Here is a 14414-nt window from a genome sequence, read left to right on the forward strand (position 1 = left end):
AGTTCACCAAAAATGCATGGCAAGTAAAAAAATACCATGAAAACATGTCTTTTATGTCCTTCCATGAAACAATTTTTCCTGCTTGTTTTGTCCGCTGCTTTTCGTTTGTTGAAATTATACGGCAAGCAGGTGCAAACAAAACTGAATCTTGTGTGAGGAAACGTCTAGGTGAGAACATGTATGAACTAGGATAAGGATTGAGGAAGAATCGAAACAGAATTTCTGCCATTTCTACATCAGGGTTTTATTTACTACAATATTAATAAGGTTTCCAGAGCACCCTCTTTAAATACTTGAAGTGAATTGCTTCACCTCCACTCATATTCCGCATTCTACTTCTTCTTTTTCAAAATCTTGCGTGCTTTCTTTCTTCCGCCGCTCTATGAACGCTCATGTGATGTGATTGGGTAACACGACATATTTCCAGCATGCTATTGCAATGCAATCTTAAATAACAATCAGTTGCGGAATATATATTGATCATGTTCATAACCATGCAACTGCAACAGTCCTGCAAAAGGAAGTGAAACAGTGCAAAAAAAAAAAGACTCTTTAATCTCTCACACCTCTCACACCTCTCATACCTCTACCTCCTGTTTTCACATCGCTGATATCTCTTTCATCTCTACCCCTCCGAATTGCCCTTTATGTTCAACATGCCTCGCTCATCTCCTGAGCAGTGTCAGGCTTTTATTTGTGCTCACTGTTGCAGTGTGTGACTTTTCTTGATACTTGTTTCTCTGAAAATGATGTGTGATTTAGTCATACTCGAACCCACGCTTTTACTTCTATTCTTGTATCTTTTTCTGCAACAGTTGCTGTGCAACAGGGTGCAATTAGTATACTAAATTTTTCCATTTTTTACTTATTATTTGTTGGATTGTTTGTTGAATTCGGTTTTATTTGTGAAGCACTTGTCAAATGAAAAAATTTCCTTTTAAAGCTGGATTTCGGCGAAAAAACTGAGGTAAATCTTCTCCAACCAATTAGAAAACGGTCTTTTGTCATTGGTCAGAATGTGGCGATTAATCTTATAATTATGTCTGATAAGAGAAGACACAGTGCACGTGCACAATACCTCATCGTTTCTATAGTAACAAATGAAATGTTCGCTAAATGCAGAGGCTTTTTTTTGCCGTTCTCCAGTCACATCTAATGCTGTGATTTTAGTGTTTAGCCTGGCAATGGCTGCCAGATGGTGGTAGGATTAGAATTCTTGACCTTTCAATCAGAAGTCCAACATCTACTTTATTAGCTATTACTAGCTATCAATCATGATGTCATAAGTGGTAATGATGCAGAAATTCCCTTTGAGCAGCATTTACAATAGCGCCACTCTTATAAAAGGCTTTTACAGCAAACGCTTGTTGTGCACAAACTTTCGTGTCCCTTTATTACAGCTTTATCTTTGCTAAGCTGCTTAGAGACAGTGTCCATTCTTAAAAGTGTGATACAAATACAAATACATTTAACTGATTATTTTCTGACAACATGCCACCATTAGTTTGGGGACTCATGTATAAACTAATAACCTTCTACCCATTCTAAGATTTGTCCTTGTCTATTTTTTTTGCTTAGCTTTTCCTATTTGCTGTTTTGCCTGTTCACAATTTCCTCTCGATTCTATTCGCCTCTCGCTTTTCAAGAACATTTCTGCTTCCTCTCTGCGGCTCCGATGTCACATTTCTTGCTTCTTATCTTTTCCCTGTCGAGAACGTCCTGTCTCCATAAAGGCGCTGTATATTTCCTGTCCAACTTTGGATAATCTTTGACGTAAATCAAAAAACTAAACTCCCGCTAGATTGTGATTGTATGCAGAGCCGCGTAGCCCGGCCTCCACAGCTGGGGCTTTGTTAAATGTTAACGGGTTCGTCAGCTTGTCCGTTTGAAGGATTTTCGGAAAGGATTGGGTTCATGCAGAAAACTCGCTCAGCATAGTCATGGACACAGGGGACATTGGCTGGTCATCATTTGTGTGTCATGCGCTGAAGGGCACTGTGGATATCAGAGCGGCCGGAACAGCTAATTATAGGTTATGTAATGGAAGGAGAGGGCGGGAGAGAGAAGAAGGCACAGAAACAGTGATAGATAGACAGCGTGCATGGGGGATAGATAGAAAGGTAGCAAGCGAGAAAAAAGAGAAAGCACAAGGCAGAGCTGAGAAAACTAATGACAGGTGGCTAGGAGTCTTTTTATGGTTGTTTACGTAGTGTGTGTACGTGTGTGCACGTGTGTATGTGCGCTCACTTGAAAAAGCATGGCACTCAGGAAGTCACGAGAATGAGTATGTGTGTGTGTGTGTGTGTGTGTGTGTGTGTGTGTGAGAGTGTGCGCGCATACTCACACGTGTGTGTGTGTGTGTGTGTGTGTGTGTGTGTGTGTGTGTGAGAGAGAGTGTGTGTGCTTGCAGGCACTGCCAAACCTCAAATCGGGAACCTTTCTACACATGAATTAAATATGAGCTGTGCAGACACACAACACTAGCTGAGAGAAAGAGAGAAAGTCAAAGTCAAACTAAGAATACAGACAAAGGGATGAGAGAAGGAGAGAGAGAGAGAGAGAGAGAGAGAGAGAGAGAGAGAGATTTTTGACCCTCTTTACCCTATAAAACATGTGGGGGGGAAAAGCGATAACGGAAGACAAATAAATAACGAGAGAAAAACCGAGAATGATTTGCTCCACGTCTTTTCATTGGTGCACCATCTGCACACAAAACACACACGCACACACACACACACACACACACACACACACACACACACACACACACACACAGTAATTCTTAAAAACTGCTTAAAGAGGATTATCCCTGTCATTGTCCGCCTGTTCTTTAGCTGGCACAACAAAGGGAGCAGGGATACTATACCCTTCTCTCACAGAAACATGTCTGTGGACCATGAACTCCTGTAGCTACTCCACTAAACAGGCAGATTTTTCTGTAACTATAATAAAACTCAAATGTACCCATTTATCATTCATTAAACGCTGGTTACTACACTCCCTGAAAAAAACGGACAAAACTTGGCTGACCCTGATATTTGATGAGTTCATCTCAGAAGAAGCTGTGCTAGAGCCATGAGGAATGTCTAATACAGGTGTGGACTGGCATCATCTGCAAGTTTCATCCGTTTTTTTTTTTTTGTCAGAAGATCAAAAAAAAAATAATAATAATAATGCATTAAGGTAATAGGGCTTTTAAAAATTCCTTTTGCTTCTAAATGCCTATTTGACAGGATTACATGTTCAAGAACATACTCATGGAGATGTCATTGTGTTACAGGTCATTATTAATCACCTAGAAAGCAAGATAAAGCCTGAGACATTGGCTTACTTTTCTTGCAACACACCCTGCTTTTATTTTTTACTTGCCATGCACTTTAGGTGAACTTTTACCTCAGAGTTCATGTGTCAGCACCAGTTTTTAATGAGGTAAAAGAAAGCGAGAGGGACTAAAATAATGGACTGCTAGCAAAAACACAAAGAACTGTCAGTTAATTAACAGTAAGTATCTACAGCAGTCTAAATATAAACAGTGTATTATCATCGACAGCAGACCAGACTGCACAATTTCTGTAAACAGGGTTATGCCAGGTCACAGTTAAATTTCCATTTCTCATTTTCATATTTGTTGTTAAGTAACATTCTTTTTATCCCTACATTATTCCTTTGAATGAGCGGTAAACTATAAGCCGCTACTTTTTTCCCACGTTTTGAACCCTGGGAAAAACCCTGGAAAAATCCATAAATTAGCCGCTTCATTGTTTAAGCCGCAAACAATGAAGCGGCTAATTTATGGATTTTTCCCAGGTTTTTCCCAGTTTCACAAGCTCCATGCCACCAAAAAACTGAGCCCCGTAACATTAGACCAATGAAATTGGCGAACGGGTTCAGGTGAACTAATGAAACTCTATATATTAAATCAGATGCGCTCCCACTGAATCGGGCCGCACCACATCATAAATAAGTATGAGGTTCCTCTGATGTTTGACCTGCCTCTCACTCGGACTGTCAACAGGAAAGGCGAATCATTCGTCATGCTGAAAACAACCGGGCATGAAAAAATGCACTTCATGTTCTTAGCTGCACGGCATCGGGAGATTGTGGTGATTGATAGTGATTTTTAAGCGTACAATGATGCCAAAAGAAAAACTCCTGAGAGAAATTGTTGTGGAAGAAAAGAGGAAGACAGTGACCAATGACTTTCTTGGTAGGCTACTGTTTAGTTACAAGCCGTATTTTGGTGGTGTTTTTGGGGTAGTTTTCATGTTCGAAAACTGCCCTTTGGCCCAGTTTCTGAATAGAGGGCATTATGTTCTGCTTCAGAATGTCACAGTATATGTTGGAATCCATGTTTTCCTCAATGAATCCATGTTTTCCACAGCTCCACAGTACCACCACCATCATGCCTGACTGTAGGCAAGACACAGTTTTCTTGGTTCTCCTCACCAGGGCATCACCACACATGCTGGACACCATCTGAGCCAAACAAGTTTATCTTAGTCGCATCAGACCACAGGACATGATTTCAGTAATTCATGCTCTTGGACAGGTCGTCTTCAGTAATCTGTTAACAGGCTTTCTTGTGAGCCAGCTTCAGAAGAGGCTTCCATCTGGTACTATGAACATGCAAATCGACTTGTTGCAGTGTGATGCGTATGGTCTAAGCACTGACAAACGGGCCTTTCGCTACTGCAACCTCTAAAGCAATGCTGCAGCACTCATGTGTCTATTTTTTGACGCACAGCACGAGAACTCAACTTCATTGATGGACCCTTGCGAGGTCTGTTCCGAGTGGCAACCGTCTTGGAAAACCTCTGTATGACCCTGACTACTGTACTGTAACTCAGTTTCAAGGTGTTACCGATCTTATAGCCTAGGCTATCTGTAGAGAAACAATTCTAATTCTCAAATCCTTAGAGCATATGTGTCAAACTCAAGGCCCGCGGGTCACATCGGGCCCGACATACAATTATATCTGGACCGCAAGATCATTTTATATAGATCTATTATTATTGTTATTAATGGATCGGCGATATGAAGCGATGATAACACAAACTAAAGATCCCATAATGCAGCGCTTCAGCTGCCTTGCCGAACGCTAGGCTACCTGGGAACATTCCAGCGTCAATCAAGTCAAGCTTCTGTTGATGTATTTAACCCTATTGTAAAGTTATTGTGAAGCTAGCCCCTCACAAAGGCGAAGAGAAATGTTGATTAAAACCAATTAGAGGCTGAGTATATGTTTAGGGCACTACAAGACAAAACATCAGTAGAAGCTGAAAAACCTGAATGCAGAGCAAAAGATACAGAAAGTAGAAAAGTTAAAGAAGAATTTGACATTTCAGCAGACATTTTTCACCAGAGCAAAATCACAAAGTGGAGCTGCTGTTAAAGTGAAAGTTTTATTGTGGCAGAGGAGAAATCAGAGCCACATCAGTCAGTTGTTTACAAAGGGAGATTTCAATTTAAAAACAAGAAATCGCACATTCACACGAGCGTTCAACGTGGCCTAAAAAGCGGTCTCCAGAGAGTTCAGGATAGCGGAGAACACTGTCTGAAATTCTGTCTCCTGCTTCACAAACATGGACACCCAGTGATGCAGGACCAGGGCTTGGAGAATCAAGTACCCAGCAGTGGCTGCTAGGAACTCTCAACCTCCTAATAACCTATCCTTATAGTAGGCTAACGTCTTGACCACTGAGCTACCACTTCAAATTAATAAAAACAGAGGCTGGTACATGTATTATGAAAAGCCTAAGAAAGGGTTATTTCCAACTCTTTGCTAAACAAATGTGTAACCATGTAGGAGCCAAAACACAGAGGAACATAATCTAGAACTAGACCAAGAATCAAGGACTTTCACCACATTGGCACAATCAGTGCCCCCCCATATGCCTCCATCCCCCCAGATCCAACCAAAGCACCACCTAATCCTGAGGAAAGCACTAACTGAACCTTAGGACCAAAAGAGACTCAGGAGGAGTTTCTACTCTCTGGCAATCCATTTACTTACCAAGGACACTTAAAGAATCTACATATTTTGAAAAAACTGATACCTCACACACAGACTCATTAGCGATATTTTCTACTGCGACGTATTTTTTTTAATAATATATTCCCCCGACTCACTATATATTTAGCCTATTCTATTTTTACCGCATGATTTTTTTACCACATATTTCATTATACATGAGTACATTCACCGTCATCGCACTGTGGGACGAGCAACTGAGGAAAAAAGTAACTACTTTACCTTAGGTGCTCAATATATTCTCGATGTATGAACCTTATACAAGGAAGGAACTCTCACTGTCGACAACAGTTATGTACAAATATTGTAATTTATGTAAAAACAAAACGATCTGCATTTTGGCTTTCACCTTGTGGCACTTGAATGCAATTAGGGACGTACAATAAATATCAAATATACTACAAGTAGAGAGAGAAAGAGAGAGCATATTAATTACTCCGATATGGAAGTTAATTTGCGAAAGTGAAGCGTTTTGAGGTTTTCAGCAGCCGTGAGGTTAATATTAATAAGAAGGCTTAAAGCGCCATTAGCTGTATATCAACAGAAAAGCCAGCTAATTAAATGTCGAGATTTCTTTAATATGGTTTAAATCCAAAGACTGAGACGTATTATATGTGCGGACTTGCTAAAAGCTCCGCCTTAACATCCACTTATATAATAGTAACTGCTTTAAATATTGATCAGTGTAACATTCCACAGCAACGTATTTTCAATGTCTGATTTCAGGTTCAGTCTGTTTGTGAGCCTGGGGCTTGAAGGCGAGTCCTGGGGTCAGCGCTGTTGCTTGATTTGAATAAATCTGATGTGTAATTAAATGTATCGTGTTCTTTACGGTCTTATTACATAGTATATTAAATATGAATAGGGACAAAGTTGTTTTCATTTTGAGTTCATATGTGACTAGGGCAAATAGTTTTTTTTTATCCTCCATTATCCTTTCCTCAAATTTTTTTTTTTTATTATTATAGACTCTGGCCTTGTTTCCACATCTGTATTTTTCTGCAAATTCTAGCACAAGCACAAGCACACGCACACACTTCACCCTGTATCAATTTCGTTTTTTACAATGTCAAGTAATATCGTTTTCCCATACGAGCTAAAAAGGCCGCTAGAGATACAAAATGACGTATAAACCATAAAATGCTTTTGACTTTTTTGCTAATAATGCATACACGGCTGTTAAGGTAGACTCATTCGATCTTTAATTCAAGACAATACACTATAATAAAAAAAAAAAAAATGCTTTAATGATTACTTTTCCACTATTTTCTATCTATTTTTGTATCATTTTTTGAAATATTAGCTAGTGTGGGTGTAATAGCATTTTTTCCACCCTCATAGAACCAACAATTATGCTCCCACAGACCCCTAGCCAGTCAAGACCTTTGGCTTTGAGACAACGTCCATTGTGAAAAGCGCTATAGAAATAAACTTTAACTCTGGTTATAAGTGACAATTGGACTCTTCGTTATACTATATTTAATTTATTATGTCTCTATTAACTGAAAGGCCCCAAACTATTTGATTACCAGAATGTTGATATCTTCGCTCTCAACCATCACCTTTCCATTGTTGCTAATTTTGCTGAATCATTGACCACATATAACAGCTCGGTGATTACAGGACAAGATTACAGGACGTCCAACAAAACTTGGTTTTATCAAATTGAATGCAATACATGGAGGCTTCTCAACATATGTCTGTGTTTGGGACAAAAGATACATGGAGGTTTCAAAAACCTGGCATCAGTTGCTTTCAGAAACGCAGAAGCGGATTATTTTCCTATAACTCTAAGTATTATTTATCTTTGCCACCATTTACAATGTTTTTTTGAGTAACTAACAATGGCATGCCATGCTTTTTTATTTTTACATTTTTATTATTACAGGGACACTACCATCGATATGAATGCATAAAAAATGACCAATGTGATTTGAGAATTCAACTGTACCATGGTAGAAATATAGTTAATTAGGCAGGTCTTTATCTTAGAGTCGATCACGTGACAGGAATTGAACACCAAAAAAAAAAAAAAAGAGACACCCAAGAAACAATATTTTCTCTTCACAATGTACTCACAATATAGACGCAACTTAATTGTCAACTGCGTAGCACAGGGTAAACAGCAACGAAATGCAATTTAGCATCGACCAGAAGTGCAAACAGTAGCAGTGTGAAAAAAAAAACGAAGTGCAGCTAAATATGTAAACGCATGTGCAACGAATAAATAAATAGGCTATGGGCAATAAAATACGAGTACATAGATGACTGTACGAACATATACATATACATTATAAACAAAGATGATACACAATGTATATTCAGATGTATAAGAAAAAACTAGGACATACAGTTCTAATTATATAGAGATCATTCAGAATACACAGAATGGAGCAGAACTGCATAATGATTACAGGAAGTAAAGATGAGATATCAGTGTCTTCGTGTTTTCTAATCTGACCTAGTCCATATATTTCAAAATAATATAGAAAACCCTTCAAGTTTAACCTGATTCTTCACATGGATATTCAATGAGCCATCAAGTCATGAACTTCTAGTTGACAATTTTGATCAGTGGACTTTGGACTGGTTAATATGCGAGGAGTTCTAAGGGACGGCATATAACCCGCGGGTTTCCTCCGATTACAGCAGAGTCATTTTTCATCTCCGTAAATATTTGATGTGATGACTGAAATTAGCTCTCGGAGCTTGCAGATGTTTTTCTCGCTTCCGAGTTCCATGGCGGTTTAATCTTTTGGGTCATTTGGTGGTTAATGCGAAGAGCGCAGGGGGAAGAAACTCTACCTGGTAAAAAAAAAAAAAATCTGTTTTTGTTTGAACATTTTATGGTCGCGTTTTGACAAATGCATGTAATATCACGGGTTATAGTATCTGTCTACCTTTGATCCTAGATGGAATCTCTCTCTCTCATTCTTTTCTCTCTCTCTCTCTCTCTCTCTCTCTCTCTCTCTATATATATATATATATATATATATATATATATATATATATATATATATATATATATATATATATATATACTGGTTATAAAACTACTCATTCACGGTTAAAGATCAGAAGATGTTTCATAACATGAATGTTTTGTGGAACCAAAAGAACAGTATAAATGAATCATGTGAGCTAGATGTACATTCCATACCTTTTTCCCCCAATGAGGCCCACTTTGCAATGACAAACACAATTATTATCAGTAATAAAGATTAAAATAAAGATAAATAAATATGTATAGTGCCTGTCAGATATTTTGGAAACACCTAGACTCATATTGGTTCTGAGACATGTTTCTATGCAACAAACTTGGTAACATAAATGTTACTCCATAACAAATCCTCCCTTAGCATGAAAGCTACGTCTCTTGTAAAATCTGCTAAAGGTGTTTCTTGCTAGTTAGAGATGTAGTAGCCAACCTTCCCTGCACCAAAACAACCCCAAACCATTAAACTTCAACCTCCATGTTTGACTGGTGTTTCCACACTTTTGACACACGCTATGTAATAAAAACATGATAATGAAAAATAGCCAGGTTTGTATGTTGGATAGATCGCAAGATAATATTAGCAATTACATATTATTAGTACTCGTTACATTAATTGCATACGACTTTAATTCTACATTTCTCGCTTGCCTCCAATTTGCTACCTGATTGGTCAGATGTGAAAGCATCCTAGCAGGACGTAAATAAAAATGTACGTGTGCACTAATCTTTTAATTTCCCCTACATTTCAATGTTAAAATGTTGAAAGAAATCCATAGAGTAATCCATGAATACGGCTTTACTGGAAAACACGAATCGCAATATAACATGTCGGCCGCGCTGCCTGGCTCGTTGATAAAATGAAATCCGTTGTTCGCTCTGCTATAAATATCAACCACAAAACCTCACTTGAGGACATTAACTGGAGCGACAAGTCAACAATAAACCATCAAAGCTCTACAATGAAGCGGCACGTTTAACCTCGCTTCCTTTTTCCACTAATTGAATGCCTCAAGCTGTGATGACCCATGTGTGTTTCACGGGCTGGGCTGTCTTCGATCTTGGGTTCAATACAGAATAGATTTTCCACCACCACCACTGTGCTCCACCACTCCCCTCGTCCTTTATACCGCAGAGCTCCAGAGCAAATTCTTGCCGTCACGAGAGTCACGTGAGTCTTGAGAGGGGTTCGCGTTTCTGACTTGAAAGAACAGACATACTTGTGTGAATTCTCTCCAGGTGAAATGATCAATTGAATAAACATCGACCAAATAATATTCACGCTTACATGAACATACACAAACTAATTATCGCCTACAAACCATGTCCATTCCCAGAATTCCGAACTCCTTTCAGTATAGTACAGACTGAGAGTATAATATCATTATCCTGCCCTTTACTCAATCCTTAAAGGGTTCAATACAGGAAGGTATAATAGATTAATGGATCGGTAGATCCAGACGAATACACTGCATTCCTGTAACACACTTTTCCTATTCAATCCATTGTACTGGCTAATAAATTGTATATGAATTGGACTGTATATACTGTAATAGATTGTGCAAATGGGTGAAAACAGTACATTATATGTTATGCTAGATATTTTGGAGAAATACCACATGCGCCGTGATAACTTTTTATATAATTATCATTTTATATACAAAAAAAAACAAGTATATCAATTTGTAATGAAAAAAAATCATATGGTGGTTTATATACACATACTTTAGGATATTCTGTAGATACATTGACACACATGCTGCACATCATAGCAATTTGAACAGGTTATATATAATTTTTTTATAGTATGTTAATTAAATTGTTCTTAATGAAAATTCAACTTGCATTTTTTTTAGTCAGTTATTGATATTGTTAATAATTATTAATATACTCGGATACTGAGTATTGTATTCTTAGATTTCATTTATTGTGTATCTTTTTTTTGGCAAATATTAATAAAAAAAAAGCAATCTGTGGTGTCCTGGAACAGATCAGAAGTCATCAGTCTGTCTAATGAAGCATAAACTCAGCCTTAGCAAGCTGACCAACATCCTACAGGCATGCTGAGGGTGAATGAGAGAAAGTGCCAATTAGTGGGCGAATAACTTGCATTTCTCAAAACTGTGAGCAGTGATCTTCAAATTGGCGGAAATGCTGTCGCATTGGATTTGTGACACTCAGTGATGATTATTCAGTTAGAAACTGTTGAACTTTAAAAACCGAGTCCCACTACGTGTCCCATGACATCGCTAGCTTTTGTCATTGCGGCTACGAACAACAACATCCTGAGCAAGCGTCGGCTCGTCCGCCTCAGAAAGAAGAGATTTAATGGGATTGCTGATTTATCCAGAACTGAGTTTGAGCCTGGTGAAGCAGGCGCCGTGCCGTACACCCTTCCAGCTTTGGAAAAATGGGCATTGTTAAAAAAAACGCTATCAAAAATACTGAATTCAATTGTACGCACGAACCACCAGTCAACAAACTGCTGAGTTTTAAAATGCATTCATTCTGCATGTGTTAACTCATGTGTTCGCCTCGAAGACTGTTTGTTACAATTTCATTTTCAGGAGTTGGCAATTCATAAAATGGAAAAACGGCTGCAATAAAATCAAGTATAGCTGGTTAGCTATTTAAGTACAATTCACACAGAAACAATGATTCAGCCATATCCGGAATCATTTTCCAACAGTGTCTGAAGTTTCCTCCTAGTACTTGCTTAAGTAAACTGTGATTAGACATATATACAATGATAGACAGAGAGAAATAGCGAGAGAAAGACAGAGACATTCATCACGCTTCAGCTCTCATATTAAAAGGCTCCAGAATGAAAGGCTTTTTTTCCTACTCTCCAACTTTCCAATTTGCACACGATAACCTCAAATTCCTGCTTTTTGACTGACAAGAATGGAACCTTATGTGCTGCTCATTAAACCTCCATGTTCATGCAAAGTGCATGCTAAGATGCTTTTCCGCTTACCACAGATGTATAAATGGGTTACTGTATCTTTGTGGGCGCTTTTCCACCCACAGAACTGCCAGAACTCGCTTGATGTTTTTTGTTTTCTGCGCCATTCTGTCTGATCTTCTGTCGTGTTGTTATTGATTAACACACTTGACCTGTATCTAAACGATTCTTTTTTTTCCGCATTGCACTGCTGCTGCTGCTTAGTACTTGTGTCTGTATTTATTTTCAGCTTGCATTTTTTTAACAGTTTTTCAACATTCTAATGTCCAATTAAATAACAATCCAAACTACTAGAAAGGACTAACTTTAATAGCAATCCATTGGGCAAGTATTCATGCAGTACACATTTTACCTACTGGCATTTCTGTTTTAATTTTGCCCCGAGTTGTTTAGCATAAAGTCAAAAAAGGCACTGTATTACAGGTTCAGGAAGATTTTAGTCGGTTCGTTGCATCGCTGTATAAATCGTGACCTGGCATGCATTTGGAACACCAAGAGAAAGAGCACGAGCGTGAGCATGCATAAGCACCCTCATTACCAGACTATGAGTAAAACATTAAAAGTGGATAATCACATTTCCACAGAGTGCTTTAACACAGCGACGGAGAAAAAAGTTTCTTTGGGAGTGGAGAAAAATGTAGAGAATATAAGAGATCAGAATTGTGAGATAAATTTCAGCAGCATTTATAACAACCCCACAATCTGCAGCCTCAAATCCAGACTCAAATCTTCCTGTTTTTGTCTAATATTTCGGTCCAAATGTCAAAAGCTGGGCTTCAGATGCATCGGCCTCCATGAATTTCTGGGACTCTTACAATAGTTTTGAACAGAGAGAGTTCGGGAAATATGGCTTGAGAGGTTGAAAAACGTGAAAGCCCTACTAGGGAAGGAAGAGCTGGGAATCTGGGAGAAGTTTGGTGCATATAGCTTGAAATGTGTATATATATACACACACACACACACAAGATTAAGAAACTGCTACATGGTGCACAAAAGGTTGCCGACCTCTGCAGTTTGAAATTCAGGCTTTATAGAATAATGATGACACAGCAGAATTTTGGACTTGTCAAGCACCAGCATGAGTCAATTCAACAGTCAATGTTCTTCCAACAGGTTTCTTACACAGATCCCAAATCCTGTCTTTAGATGGCCTGTCCAAACAAATTCAGCTTGCACCGACTCGTCCACAGGTCCACCTGGAGTTTCTCGTTCACAAACGGCACCAAAATGACATTAAAAAAAAAAATCCAAGTATGCAATTATTATGCCTTTAAACTAGTTTAGGAAAAACTGTTAGGACTTTTCTAGCACTCCAATGCCTTTCTTTCTTTTCTTTTTTATTTAACAAGATTGCATTTCTATGCTCTATAAATATATCACCATACGCTTCAAGAGTTGAATCAAAAACTGTTGCAAAAGGAAAAAGCACAAAATGTGCAGTGAGACTCGGAAGTCCTGCACTGCAATGCACTGAACCACAGAGGAGCATCAATGCTCTTCATGTACATTCAAGTCCCCATAAACAGTCCCCCAAAATGTTGTGCCCCGAAGTAGCCAAAAAAAAACCCCAAAAAAAACACCATGATATAAATAGAAATTATGACGTAACAAACCGCCAGGCAATTCATATTTAAGTGCGTATGCGCGAGAAGGTCTATGAACACAATGTGCAATAATAAATGATAGCAAGCAGTTCAGTGTGTGTGTGTGTGTGTGTGTGTGTGTGTGTGTGTGTGTGTGAGTTCAGGATGCGTGTCAGTGTGTGTTTGCTTATAATGCGCGTGTTTGCACTGATTTACCTGAAGTGAGGGCTCGAGCGAAAAGACGCTGGCTCGCTCAACTCGCGCGAGCCGTCTCGGTGTGAATTCTTTGTAAAAAAAAAAAAAAAAAAAAATCTTTTTATATATATTTTTTTGTTTTCCGTTTTCTTGTTCAGTTCCGGCGCTTCGAGGCAACAATGAGGACAAATAAACGTCGCGTTTCGACCATCGGGTCTGGTGCGCGCTCAAGTGCACGCCTACAAACCCCGTTATCTCCGATGATTACTGCCGCAGAGCGCGCGGGTGTGTGTGCATGTGTGTGTGTGAGCGCGCGCGTGTGTGTGTATATACGTGTTTGTGGTCCCAGGTTCACCGCTGCATTGCTCAGGTCCTGGTAAAACGTTAGACAGCAAGACACACACTACCATGTGAGGACCCGTCAACCCTACCCCCCACCCCACCCCAACACACACACACACACACACACACACACACCTCTCTCTTTCTCTCTCGTGTGTCTGTGTCTGTGTGTCTGTGTCTGTGTGTTCTGATGTCTTAATAGGGACTCATAGCCCCTTAAATATTTAAACAACTGGCAGGAATTTGTTCTGGTCCCCACAAAACATGCAGCTTTCATTTTTAGGAGAGTAAAAAGTTTCATGA

At 38.9% G+C, this 14414-nt stretch overlaps 1 protein-coding gene across 1 annotated transcript in view; it reads right to left on the reverse strand.

The window, feature by feature from the left end:
• wscd2 (WSC domain containing 2) overlaps nt 1-14183 on the reverse strand; it is a 65305-nt gene extending 51122 nt beyond the window's left edge. Inside the window, exon 1 of the mRNA XM_046841230.1 lies at nt 13791-14183. The gene's annotated coding sequence lies outside the window, so the exon portion shown is untranslated. The remainder of the gene's footprint in view (nt 1-13790) is intronic.
• Nucleotides 14184-14414: the final 231 nt, after the last annotated feature.

The sequence above is a fragment of the Silurus meridionalis genome, chromosome 27, assembly GCF_014805685.1.
Source record: "Silurus meridionalis isolate SWU-2019-XX chromosome 27, ASM1480568v1, whole genome shotgun sequence".
Classification (NCBI taxonomy): domain Eukaryota; kingdom Metazoa; phylum Chordata; class Actinopteri; order Siluriformes; family Siluridae; genus Silurus; species Silurus meridionalis.